We start from the raw sequence: 14,046 nt of genomic DNA on the forward strand, positions 1-14,046 counted from the left end.
GGAGGCGAAGTTTACATCTTCAATCAGTTACGCATATGCTCCGCTGTTGCTGCATCAGGAGCAACGCCTGTACTACAGTGGCGTACGTTCTCACCAATATCCAGACAAATGGAACACGTATAATATAGGGAAACACATGACTGTTTTAATGTACATATCTACTCAACCCCTGACTCTACAGAGACGAAACACAAAACATTCTCTAGAGGAAATCATGACCTATGAAATTGGTCCAGTGACTTTAGAATTAAATTACATAGTTGATTACATATTTGCAGTTATTTGTGCCGGAAATCAACATTTATGCTAATTCTAAAAATTATAGAAAATAGTTGAAGTTTTCTAATTCAATTAAGATCTATGAGAGCTCTATCAAATAAAAACCATAATTTAGAAAAATTTCTGTTCTTTCATTTTTGTTGTCTTCTTTTATTGTGTACATACAATGCACAGTTTTCGAGATATTATATGTTTTACTTTTCAATGTGAATTTTTGGCGCCATTTTTTTAAGATGGCGGAAAACCTACAGATCAAAGAGTGGTAGACTCTTCAAAATCTGTTTCCTTACATTTTCTTACTGCAGAGGCAGTTGGTTTCATTTTTGTTGCAACTAGTTCCCCAGCCGACATTATTCTTTCTTGACAAAAATACGATTTGTCCTTCGAGAATATAAGTAAAGGACATACGACCTCCTCTTGCACACAAAGCTGAGAGAGCTCACGGGAAATGAGAAATCGAAGTTCACGAAGAACGAAGAATAGGCAAAGAAACATGAAAGTGCCCTTGATTCCCGCACGTGTATGAAGAGAACTGATTTATCAAGGTCCTGAGCATAAAAATGTGCACAGAGATATAAAGAAACCTCATTACATTTAAAAAAAAAAGACTTTGCAAATTTCCTTGACGTAAGTTCTTGCTTCCAAGTGTCCGTGAAACTACACCACCTTGACCGGCAAACAAAATGGTTTCAAGACTTGCTGTGTCATGTGCTTGCTTACCACAATGGAGCACAAGCCAGGATCTTCGATTACAACTAGACTGAGGATTTTTACCTAACTGAAAATAAGAAAAATATGCATGCAAACAACCCGAGAAACCTACCATTCTACTATAATCATGAAAAATACGAAGGATAAATAAAACAAGACACAGCATACTGACAATGTTACATCAACATTACTTTCAATTTTTCATACCGTATTATTCAACTAAGATTTTTCGAAATTTACGACAGCAATTCCCTATCTGTGCACTACAGTCTGTAGGTTGAAAAATATCTCTGACATTCATGATGTAACACGACCGAATTTCATGTTGGTATATTAAATACGATTACTTTATATAGGTTTGATAATGGAGTAAATAAGAATTCCTATTTCCTTCTAACAAATTTTGCAATACGATTTTTCTATCCATAACCAGGGTTGTTAATAGTCCAGCAATTGTAAATATATTCAAATCCGATCCGGGAGAGAAAATAAGAAAACGTAAATTGGTTCTGGACCGTAAAGAACTCTTTACCATTAAAGTATTTCAATTCGGTCCAGCAACCTTTTTTCCGGATCAATTTATATACGGTCCAAGTTTGGTATTGAAGTGAAACAATACGAAACTTGGACCGAATTTAAATTGTGCGAGAAAAAAGGTTCCGGTCCTGTTAAGGAAATAAATAGAACCAATTGCTATTTATGGGTTCGTGGCCTTTTAACACAGCATTTCTCTTCGTATCTATCAACAGTGAAGATTGCAGAAGTGAACAGGCTACCAATTCTCTCAGACAGTTCGTCCCTCTGCACCCCCCCCAAATAATACCTTTTAAAATAAACTTTTCCCTCAAATATTACATACGATCGCCCCTTACAAAATATTCCAGTCTCCTTTCCCCTTTTCCTCTCTGTTTCATGCTTGAGCATCTCGCTTGTACTTGTGCGCGTGAGCAGCGAATGCTCCGTCTGGTGCGAACTTCCCGCCTGCACACTGACCCTCAAAGCCAGTAAGCAGCAGAAGTTAGGAAGCAAAAGCAAAATCCATAATATTTTCTGATTTGATTTTATACTTGATTTTATTGCGAGTACAGCAATGGAAAAAGTAAAAAGAAGGAATTAGATTGCATTGTATATACGGGATACAGGCAATGATTTTTTTTTGTATTGTGTAATTTATACAGCGTGATTTTGAGCATTTTAACGTTTAGTAAAATTAAATAAAAAAGTTCTCAATTTCGCTACTTAGAATTAACGAGTAATTACACGACGTAATAGCAAATTATGCTTTACAACAATCTAATGATATCGCTGAAACTGTACCTTGGACAAAACGCTGTATCGATCGCTATTTTCATTCTTTTACATTCTACATCTTGTGTTGTTTTAATGAATGAAATTCTGTTGATGCGAAGCAGATATTGTCATCTGCCTATTGTTTTTTTATTTCATTTCATGATTATTATGTTGTGGATAACAGACTAGAGAACAATTCGCCTAGCACTTCTTTTGCCGCTGGGTGTACAAATGCTGCAGTAGAAAGAGTTTTCAGTTTAATTAATATGGATATGTCTGATAATAAGAGTTGTGTTAGTTCTGATTCAGTGAAGGTTGTTGTAGTGAAAACTCACTTCAGTCTATCGTGCTTCGAACTTTTTGATTATGTGATGTCAAAGAGATGACTATTTGATTAACACATATATACGTATATAACGAATTATAAGTGTCGAAATACTATGTGTGCACATTTTGCGAGAATTCAGCTATATGCAAAAAGTCCATCGTCGCTATTACATTCTAAACTGAACATAAACGCAACTTGGAGGGTGAGGGTGGTACTAACCTTCTCAAAATTTCCAGGTTTATTAAAATTTACAAGTTTAAGGTATTTTTGATAGCCTCATGGAACATGATCATGTTCTGCTCTCCACCCTTTCTCTGCGAGAACTCAGAATATCATTTTTAAAATGTTTAATGACATTTCTAAACTCTTAATATTGTTTCCCCTAGGCTTACTGTGTGTGATCTGCGCACTTGGTTTGGTTTTGCAGCCGTTGCATTGAAAACAATGGTAAGTAACTGAATCAAAGTAAAAACTCTTGTTTATCCCTGCAGAATGTGGTAATTCTAGACTTAAGTAAATCAATTATATATAAGAATTGATGGATTATACCCCGCCTCAAAGCTTCTGGATATTTGTATCAGTCCAGTATGATTGGGCGTTTCATTGAAAATTTTAACATCAGAAATTTCGTAACGTTTTTGAAAAGTTTACCAGTGTTTCCAATAGGACACACGAACCACCCATTAACATTAAACATTTAGGTACAACACTATTTTCGATTAACATCAAACTTCTGGATTTTAAATAAGCCTTAAAATACTGGTTGTAACCTACCCGCTATAAAAGCTTGTCCTGGTGCACCGGTTGAGATTTTCAGGAGCACACAGTTTATCACTTCGACGCGGTCTACGACAGTTCTGCAACTGTCTGCTCTTAGTTATCTTCTGATCAGACATCATGGCGACACATCTTTTCCTCTGGGTTTACCATACACGTCAACAGCTTCGGGCAAATGGTTGGGATATGCTACTTCTGCGGGATTTTTGGCGTGATGAAACCCTGACGTTGCACAGATCTTCGATTCTTTGCTCCTCGTTCTTTCTTTCTTTGCTTCTCTTTCTTTCTTTACTTCTCTTTCATTCTTTACTTCTCTTTCATTCTTTACTTCTCTTTCATTCTTTTCTTTCTTTCTTTACTTCTCTTTCATTCTTCTCTTTCTTTCCTTACTTCTTTTTCATTCATCTCTTTTTCTTTCTTTCTTTCTTTGTTTCTCTTCCAATTCATTCTAAATTTCTTTCTGTTTCTCTCTATTTCATTCTTCTCTTTCATTCTTTACTTCTCTTTCATTCTTTTCTTTCTTTCTTTACTTCTCTTTCATTCTTCTCTTTCTTTCTTTACTTCTCTTTCATTCTTCTCTTTTTTCTTTCTTTCTTTCTTTGTTTCTCTTCCAATTCAGTCTATATTTCTTTCTGCTTCTCTCTATCATTTCTATGTTTATATCTGTCTCGTTCTATCTATTTTGTTTTCAATTTATTTCTTTATCTGGGGTGTAATCAGTAACTTTCCCATAAGAACACAAATTCCTACTTCCTCGTAATACACTCCGGAGTCCTGACTGCATTTTAGACTAACGAGGGTCTGGCGTCCACCAGCCAGTATAATCAATCCGCTGTGGGGGTTGTGCTGCGTCGCCCTTATATGTTTATTCTGACCTAAATGGCGGAGTGACTAGAACAACGCGCTACGACGCCAAGGGCCTCAGGTTCGAATCCCGGCCTAGGCATGGGTAGAGAAATACAGAACGTGCAGTCGCCAAGGCGCCTGAAAATATTTTATTAATATTTGGAGTTCGCTCATATACGTTGTCATTACTTTTCCTTAAATAACGAGTACAGTATATTGATTAAATTAGGTTTGTTTTGCTTCGCTTTTCTGCCACTTCTGACTAATGGCAAAGATGAGGATGAATGATGATATGATGAAAATGATGAAGGGACACTCACAAAGAACACCGGGATCCGAACCCGATACCCTTGGCGGAGTACAGTATATGTTTTTTGTTGCTTCTGAGTTTTTTTCCTTATTGTGATGGAACATCGAATAGACACACAGAATGCAATTTCTTAAGGATGACTTGGAGCTGACTGACGGCTATTTCAAGAAGTGTATCTTAAAAAGTTAATTACTTTCAATTCAATCTTGTATTAGTTGATAAATTATGAATTTCTAGGTCTCATTTCAAATGTGTAGCTTTTTCTTAGTATGATTCATGTTTTTCTCTTAACACGTATTTGAAAAAAAAAGAGGCTGGTGCCTGAATTATTTTTAGTTTATTCTACTCCTGTTTAATAGTGTCCCTTCATCTATTTCAACATATCATATTCATCTTCATCGCCGCGATTAGCGAAAAGTGGCAGAAAAGGGACGTAAAATAATCTAAAAAGTGACGTGCACTGAGGAGTAGCGAGTCTAGCAGTGATAGATCAATGTTCTCACACATCTGATTCTTTTCAAATCGCAATATTTACTGTCTTTTTGAAGCCACAGTCCATATGCAATACTTTTTTTTCACGAGCCCATCGCCTCTCAGTACTATCAGTAGGCAGGCTGGCTGGAAGGAGGTACTTCAGCGGTAGAGGCTATCGCGGAAAGGAAAGGGAAGATTTCTGCCTTTACTCACCTCGAACCCTCCGACCAGTGCAATGACTGAAAGCTCGTGGTTTCAGGTACCCCAGTCGATCGCCTATATAGAGTGATAGAGGATTGGTTTCCCGCGATTCCTTTTCATTTCGTCCAAGAAACTCGGGGGAGTAATTCCAATATTTACGCCACAACTTTTATGCATTATATTTATGTATATGTGCCTCCAATGTATAATAACATATGCCTTCCAGTTTCATTATCTAAGAAATGAGACAGTAAGTATTTCATGTGTGGACGAATTAGTGGGAACATTTCCATTTTTCTCCATTAAGGAATGTAATTATAATAAAATAAAGAAAGAAAAATATATTTTTCGTTTTAGTAGTATTATCTTTAAATACACTAATCTCTTGCCGCAAATACGAGAGCTGATCAATACATTTTGGTAGGCCTAACAATCTGAAATATGTATATGCGTGGTAGTGCGGGGAGGGGGAGAAGACGAAGTACAGTGAAAAACTGTACAAGGGGACAATTACACAAAGCTTCTCATTAGTTTTCTGGCTGTGCTATTATACATTATTGAGATGCGACAAAAACGGCTAAAGAACATTCGTATTGTAAGGGGAATTTAAAATCGAGACCTTTCTTCTTAAAATTCCCTGCTTATTTTTATCTCTGTCCGTCTGTGAGCTTGCGTGCACGGCTTGACCAGAAAGTTTTTAAAGGAGGTCAGGCTGCCGAAAAAGTATTTCGAATGTAAACATTGGTAGGAAAAAGCTGAAAATAAATTACTTATTTTCTTTTGAGAAAATTAAGTTTAAAGTGTGATTTATGACCACCATAACACACCTTTCCAGTGTGTATTTGTTTATTTAGTATATCTTCTCTATATATTTAATTGCGACGGCGAGGACTGATCTACATTAACGTTAGGTGCAAGTCGTGTTTCATTTTTGAAGCGAAACTACATAGAGAATTCAGGTATTTGCATACGCGGATACAGATAAATAAAATTCAGGCTTCGTGCTAATTTATCACTTTCATGAAATACCTAAATTCTTTCTCCTGTATTGAAACAACACTGCAATCTATGCATTTGTGTGTGAGGGGAGGTTGCGTGATGGTTTAAAGATTACACATAGTTGCCGAGAGCAACGCACGTCACTGAAACTAAATCAATCATTATTTTTCTCTCTCTCTCCTTATGTGTGATTCTTGCTCAATGAACCTGAGGGATTCTCTTGCAGGCCCTTTGAGTGGGCATAAGGGTTCTCTCTCGTACGAGGAGTAATGATATAGGTCATTTGCCCACTCTTGACTCCGAGACATTTTCGTCAGAGAGTAGTCCTCGTAGGGTGCCTACAGTCTGTCTGCGTTAGTAGCGATCATTGACAGAACAGCGCATGCGCTAACTGGGCGTGTCCAGTGGCAAATAGGGGTTACGGCTGCAGTAACGCAGTCGAGGAAAGCAGTTTTCCTCAAATTCGTCTGCTACGGACAAAACATTAAACTTTCAAATGTAGTAACACCACCGTAGTAAAAAGCGAGCTATAATGAACCACCGAATCCAAGCAAAGGAAACACTGATCTAAAAAACATAGTGTGGTTTTGCACGTGTTTCTACCTAGTCCACTCACTTGTCAGTGTGGAATTTGGAACATTTCCAGTTGCCCGTCTCCATTTACACCCATATCTAAATCCTTCTACAAAAAAATCTATCAAATTAGAACTACATCTCTCAACGGCAAAAAGCTTTTAAAAAGAATTTATTAAAATTTAGGACTGTCTGAGTAAAGACGTTTTTGAAAAATTTCTCTCCTTTCGCAAGATCGTCAGGATATTCAAAGTTCTGAAAATTACATCTGCCTAGAATTTCTTCTAGTTTATCTACGAGAATCTTCATGTGGTTTGCTTTCGCTATTGCCCACATATTCGCAATAGTATCGTGGCAACGTAAGCCTATTTTCCATCACATTTGTCTACACAACAGGGAAAGCCAGTCACACAAAGATTCGCTTGAATGCTCTAGAAGGAATTCTAAACAGATGGAATTTTTTCAGAATTAGGAAAATTCTGGTGGTTTCCCGAAAAGAGAGACATTTTCGAAAAACTCATTACTGGCACCGAATAGATCCCCACAACTGTAATGTATAACTGCTTCGAAACCACTTCGAAGGTCTTGGAAATACAAATTACAAAAACTATTATAGAATAAAATCCATCAAGCAAAAAGACACCCTTTTTTTCGAAGAAAATCGTCGCAAAGTAATTCTGCAGAAACATTTAAAAAATACCCCTTCATATGCACTCCCAATCGAAAAAGTCTGTTAACATTTCTGAATTAATCCACGAAATATACATGCTAAGAATAAGAGAACTTCGGTTTTCTATCTTACCTGGTTTCCTGCGAGTTTAACTAATTCTGAAGCCTCGTCCTCAACATAATTTTGAGCCGTAACTGTAGGCTAATGAGCTGAGAGTGCTGTCGTTTAGCGCCTCTTCTACTCGCATAGGATTGGCTACTGAAGAATGACGTTTTCCCACGCTGAAGAGAGAAGCAATTTCGCGACAAGCCTCGGTGAATAATGTGCGAAAGCCAAGCGGGGATATTAACATTTTCGGGTCACAAGAACACGAGGCAAGGTTAAATGCCCCGAGCATCAGCTGATGGTAACGATGCGAATTTAGAGAGAGAAATTTTGCGATATACACCGAGATATAAATCTTCTGCTTGCAAGCATAGGAGTTACAAGGTAACAAGAGGTGGCATAGCTTCTGGTACTGCAATATTGATCTTATTTATTGGGGGGACATAATTTGTAATACACTACGTTTATTTCGGCTCTGGGTCGAGTAACAACTGAATACCTACCTACTTTTACACCCATTTGTATGCAACTTTTATATGTTTTTATTAATTCATGGCAGTAGTTTTTTAGTAAATATATATTAAATTATTTTTATATTTGTATTTAACTTAGTCTATAATACAAGAAGTACAATAACTAAAAATAAAACCAAATATGCTCTTTATGCAAAGTTTTAAAAAATAATTTGAAGGTTTATTTTAAAATTTTAAAGTAAAATTTACTCAAAACACGGGACATTTTTGAGGGGTTGCGTCCTCTGAGCCCCCTTAACGAAGTCTCTGTTAACGAAATTATTTTGATTCTGTTGAGAATTACTGTATAAAGAGTGTGTGCAGTAGGCACAGAACTCGAGAAATCTATCAAATCAAGATTGATGAACCTTTGGGGCCAGTGGAGGCCATTGGGTTCCAAAACTGGGGAGGGGGGGGGGCAAGAGCAGTTTACTTTCCCTTGGTACATAAGGTTAAGCATAGTGCGGGTGCACAAGCGGCAAAAAGTGTGTGGGGGGAGCAACTTCCCCCCTCGCCCCCCCCCCCCCCTAATCGCCGCCACAGTTGGGGCAGTTTAGCGTGGAATTTTGTCTTCTTTGAAATGATCCTGTCTGATCTTCTCAATTATTTAATTCGTAATGCATCGCACGAAACAGCAGCTGATAAAAGTACCCTTTTATGCATTTCTGTGTGTATTCTGATGTACCAAGAATGCATCATTACTAGCTTATGCGCGTTAATGTGTTGCTGGAGTCAAGGGCCTCCCGATGTCGTAATGGTAAATCGTCGCCTTGTAATGAAGGGATCCAGGATGGAGGCCCATAGTGGGTTGTCGAATACAGGCACGTATCGATTTACACTAGATAAAATGAGGTTTTTGGCTTGTGTGTGTGAAATAAAATATTGTGATTATAATTTAGAGATATAATTATCGAGGAATGTTATAGAACCCTGAGGGATAACCCTGTTATTGATAATATTGTATAAACTTTTCTTGCTCTTTCGGTGTTGTCGCAACGAACTTGAGCATTATTTAAAGGTTTGTCAGCATTTGGAAGTTGCACAACAAAGCACTGTTGAAGGCAGCGCCATGAGTCGGGCGATTCGTTGGATTACTAATTCTCTGAAAAGCTCGAGAGGGAACGTTCTTGAATAGGAGGTGGAGTCGAACTACAAAACATTTTATGTGCGGAACATTCCAGAATATAATATGGATATAAATACGCGGATTCAATTTCATGGTTGGTCTGTACAACAGAGTCATTCAATAAGACTTCAGGAGTAAGTGTGACAGTCGATTAGTGATCAGTCAGTGTCTATTGACAGTTTTATAAGATGTAGAGATTAGGGGGGGGGGAGAACTAGTGACACATTTTGCTGGAAAGTGCTGAAGTCTACCACTATTACAAGTTCGGGTCCAAAGCTGAAGACATTGCCGACAGTGTAGGGCTAGTTTCGGGTCATGAGCCGAAGAGATCGAAGGTCTCTAAAGTAAATATTTCAGCAGTAATGGGCATTGGAGCATAATGTTTTTTTTAAAAAAGGAAATAAGCTGCACAGATCGACTGAAAATCTAAGTTTTGAGTGACGATTTATTAGTGGCCGGACCAAGTTTCCTGTATGCAGTCCGAGAGTTTCGTGGGTTAAAAAAGGACTTTTAAGTCAACTGTTTTGGAAAAACACTCAAACACTAACTACCACAAAGTGGCAGCCATGAAGGCCGAAAATTTTATGAATGTCGAGAAGAGAAATCAAGATGATATTGCATATGTGGAAATTGTAGCGGAAAAAGCAAGCTCGACCATGACTCGAAAATCAGGGTCTCTGGCATATACCGTGCCATTCTTTGTTCTACCAAGTGAGCTACCGAGTCACCCTTGGCTTCGCTTGATCTTTTGCTGTCGCTGTAGAGCAATGGCACGGTATGCCTGGTGGAGCCTGCATTTTCCGCTAAAATTTCTGCATGGAACATCTCTTATGTATGCCCAACCGTAAGATGTTGCCTGTTTAATTAACAAGCACAGAAAAAGGAGATAGAATAAAACTAAGGGACATTCCCACCGGTTGACAAGATATTTTTCTTCTGTGGTCAACACGAGCTGCCGTTTCAAGGTGACAATGAGATTGACCCACCAGGTTTCACACCGAAGCTACAAGCTATACGTGTCGCTTGAGGATTTCACAAATCGAACACAGGCTTGTGCAGCCTGTCGTGCCGCTACGGTGTGAAAAGTTTCTGTTGATTGGGTCACTCATTGCAAACGACGTGTGTGTGCCTTCGATCTGAATTCTTCCTAAATCTTGAAGATCCAAGTCACAAGGATGGAAAATTAGGATTTTTGTTAAGGTTACGTTTCGAAGGCAGGCGACGACAACACATAAAGGATCATATCCAAACCTGGGAGAACACATTCGAATGGGCCGGACCCTGTGGCTGAGTGGTTAGCACATCACGCTGCGACGTCAAGAGTCCCGGGTTCGAATCCCGCTCGGGCATGGTTTTTGTGAATGTCCATTCATCAATTTCATCATTTCATCACTCATCCCAATCTTTGCAAATTAGCCAAGAGGCACAAAACTCGAAGTAAAATAAAATAAATCAAATCAAATCAAAAACATTCGAATGGATTGTCCATTGCATGACAGCTTCGTGAAACGGAGACATACACATACTGAGATCGTTTCGGCACAAACACAACGTTCGTACATTGCAACAGAGGAGTCGAGTGATAAAAAAAGTCCCGATATCACGTTCTGAAAGAAAGAAAAAAACAGCAGCTTAAACAGTGGCAGATTTAGGAGAGAGTTGCTCTCCATTTTTGGCCCCGAACTATGGCTTTTTAATGCTAACCTTTATCTACCAAGAGAAAGTAAACTTATCTTGCCCCCCCTCCCCCCACCGTTTTGGAACTGAATCGCCACCATCGACCTTAAACCTTGCGAGGTTCTATCTATACCCCGATTTAAAAAATGATGTTTAGCCCCCCCCCCCCCGAAAATAATTTCTGGATACGTGCCTGGTCGAATATCACTTTAAAGCGTAGGTTCAGTCTCGATTAGCAAAATGCGCGTAAATTTAACATATAAGAGACTTTAATACGGGTGTCAATTTACACATTTAGGATTCTCTGTGAAATTAATGTAAAAATGGTATAGGCCTATCAGCATTTCACCCGTTACCCTACATTGATAAACCATATCAGCGTGAAATAAGTATAACTGCTTATTGTTCGATCCAACTCACGTAACTGGACACCACTCACTTCCGGTATAGCGGAATAAGTTAATTTGGTGCATTTAGATATCGAACTTCTGGTCGGGAGATCTACAGGTTGACAGAAGTTCCGTTGAAACGGAATTTGCCTCTTTTCAGTATTCAAATTCCGTTGTTTCTGAACTTTTTGGAATGCCCATTTGAACCTGTTTCTCCGACATGGGAGCGTTTTAGGAAGAGACGATCGTCCATCCGAGATGTCTATAACTAACACTATGTCGTCAATTAATACTATAAAGAGGATGGCCGAATTACGTGACCCAAGAAAGGGTGTGCTAAGGGCGTGGGTGATGAGTCCGTTTGGGGACGTTTCTTTGCTTCTCTTTCATTCTTTGCTTCTCGTTCTTTCTTTTTTTTGCTTCTCCTTCTGTCTGTGCTTCTCTTTCTTTCTTTGTTCCTCTTCCAATTCTTTCTACATTTCTTTGTTTCTCTCTATCATTTCGATCTTTATATCTGTCTCATTCTTTCTATTTCCTTTTCAATTTCTTTCTTCCTCTGGGGTGTAATCAGGCATGCATATCTCAAAGTTTCAGGGTTTAACCACAATTAGGCTAAACGGTACTGGATCTACAGTTTAAATTTGGACTCGAAAGGCTGTGCAATGTACAGTCACCAGCAATAAAAATGAGACACCTACATCCTGAAATACTGGTTACCCTGCAATGCGTAGTGTGTTGCTTAGCTCTGAGGCGATAGTAGAACTTATTATTGAGAAGTTGCTATTGACGTAGGCTCATTGCTATAGAGTTAGGCACCACATGTAACGAGTTGCAGGAATGTAGTATAAGGATATAGGAGTCCGATATTTATTGCCGGTGAGTGTATCTCCACTGACCTGGGAACCCTATATTACAAGCCAACGGCGTTACCGCTACCCCATCGGGAAGACTGCATCTCGAAAGTTAAATTAATTTACTTAAGAAGTATTTTGTTGTGAAAAATGTGTTTTTATTTTAATGACTGGATCACACACACACACACACACACACAACTATACGCCTACTTGATAATCTGCCGTTTCGGTGATTGAGGCATTCACTGCCCAAGGGTCGAGTCATAACATGGTTCCCGATATTCCTTTGCGAGTGACAGTTCATCATTTTAATCTAATCATAATTCATCCTCATTGTCTCGATTAGTCTGAAGAGGTAGAAAAGCAATGAAAAAGTACAAGGTTCAGCTCCTTCCCAAAATATTTCCCCTGGATGTCTACAAATATACAATAAATCAGGTGCATGAATTTAATAAATGGGGATTAGGGAAAGGATTAAAATAGGCAGGAAGAATTATTAAAATAGGCTTTTTAAAAGGCACTGTATAAGGTACAATAAGGCAGTGAACATGAACTTGTGTTTAATTTTCTTAGTTGCACATTTATTGACTTCAACTTCTATTGTGTTTTTCTTAATTTTGCGCCGCGTTTTCTGTTACTTTTGGCTAACCGCGACGATGATATGAATGGTGGTTGCAGATGAAAAGGAACACTCACAAAACAAGAGATTATCGTCCGTCTTGTGCTGGGGGGAGACTAGAGCACAAGTGGCGAAACAGAGGAAAGATAACAAAAAGAGGCGTTATCAAGCACGAATATTCAAAGTAGGCACTAAACCCCAAATTAGGCATTTATTGGCACTAAAAGTTTGTTATGAGACACATAACAATGTGAAACCAAACGCATGCCGAGAAGGGAGGGGTAGTTGGAGACTCAAACCCCCTGAAATATCTTTCAAATAGTAATACTTCTAATAAAACATGAAAATTACTCTCCTAGTCCATCTTTTATATCGCAATATTCCATTTATTGCCTGCAGATGAAGCAGGAGTTTTATGTAAACAACTGACTGCATTCTGTTGTAACGAAAACTTCACCAGCTTTATAACCACTAAATTAATTATAAAATAATATATGTCGAAAAAATCCACCAGCATTCATACAATATAATTGAAAACCAATTTGATTTTGCCATGTAAGTGACAAGGAACCACGACACATTTCAAGTTTCCTCAAATCGCTAATGCAGTTTTTACAACTGAACAACCATTAAGATGTATAAATCGAAAAGTTTGCTGGTTCGAAAATTTTGAGTTTTTATCATAGTCACTAAGGAGTGTGCTGTATTAAAATTTCTAAATGACACTTTTTAAAAACGGATACAAGTTTCCTCCATTTTAGTACCCTCTTTCATATTATCATCTACTAGCAAGGCAGCTAAGCAAATAATCACGAGCCACTTTTCTGTTATATATATTGAAATAATTGGCAACTCTGTTCATTTAACTTGTTATAATTATTAGCATTCTAAATTTTATAATTTTCCTTTCTTTTCAATTTATTATTATTATTATTATTATTATTATTATTATTATTATTATTACTGCTATTGCTGTTTCATTCATTGTTCCAGCTGACTTCATACATGTACTGTATATGTACTAAAGATGAATGCGACGAACATTAGATATCTATATCCATTCGTTTATACATATAATCCTTTTTTCTTTCTTATTTCTATTCAATTTGTATTTTTATATTCATTGTTTATCCATCTTACATGTCATCAGGATATGTTCATAAATTCCATTTGTATTTTACTTTTACTTTACTTTGTATTAATCACCCAGACAAGGGTTTGTTGTAAGAGCGGTCCTCGGGACCGAAACACGCCCGTTTTAATAAAGACGATTATATTATTATTATTATTATTTTGGTACCTATAC

At 37.8% G+C, this 14,046-nt stretch overlaps 1 protein-coding gene and 1 long non-coding RNA gene across 2 annotated transcripts in view; one reads left to right on the forward strand and one right to left on the reverse strand.

Annotated features, from left to right (window-relative positions):
• The window catches only part of LOC146001256 (aromatic-L-amino-acid decarboxylase-like), a 66,861-nt gene extending 63,462 nt beyond the window's left edge, over window positions 1-3,399 (reverse strand). Inside the window, exon 1 of the mRNA XM_083138576.1 lies at window positions 3,383-3,399. The gene's annotated coding sequence lies outside the window, so the exon portion shown is untranslated. The remainder of the gene's footprint in view (window positions 1-3,382) is intronic.
• The window catches only part of LOC146001278 (uncharacterized), a 107,160-nt gene continuing 96,148 nt past the window's right edge, over window positions 3,035-14,046 (forward strand). Inside the window, exon 1 of the long non-coding RNA XR_014443558.1 lies at window positions 3,035-3,055. This is a non-coding gene — a long non-coding RNA (uncharacterized LOC146001278). The remainder of the gene's footprint in view (window positions 3,056-14,046) is intronic.

This window comes from Lepisma saccharinum, chromosome 1, assembly GCF_977018435.1.
Source record: "Lepisma saccharinum chromosome 1, izLepSacc3.1, whole genome shotgun sequence".
Classification (NCBI taxonomy): Eukaryota; Metazoa; Arthropoda; class Insecta; order Zygentoma; family Lepismatidae; genus Lepisma; species Lepisma saccharinum.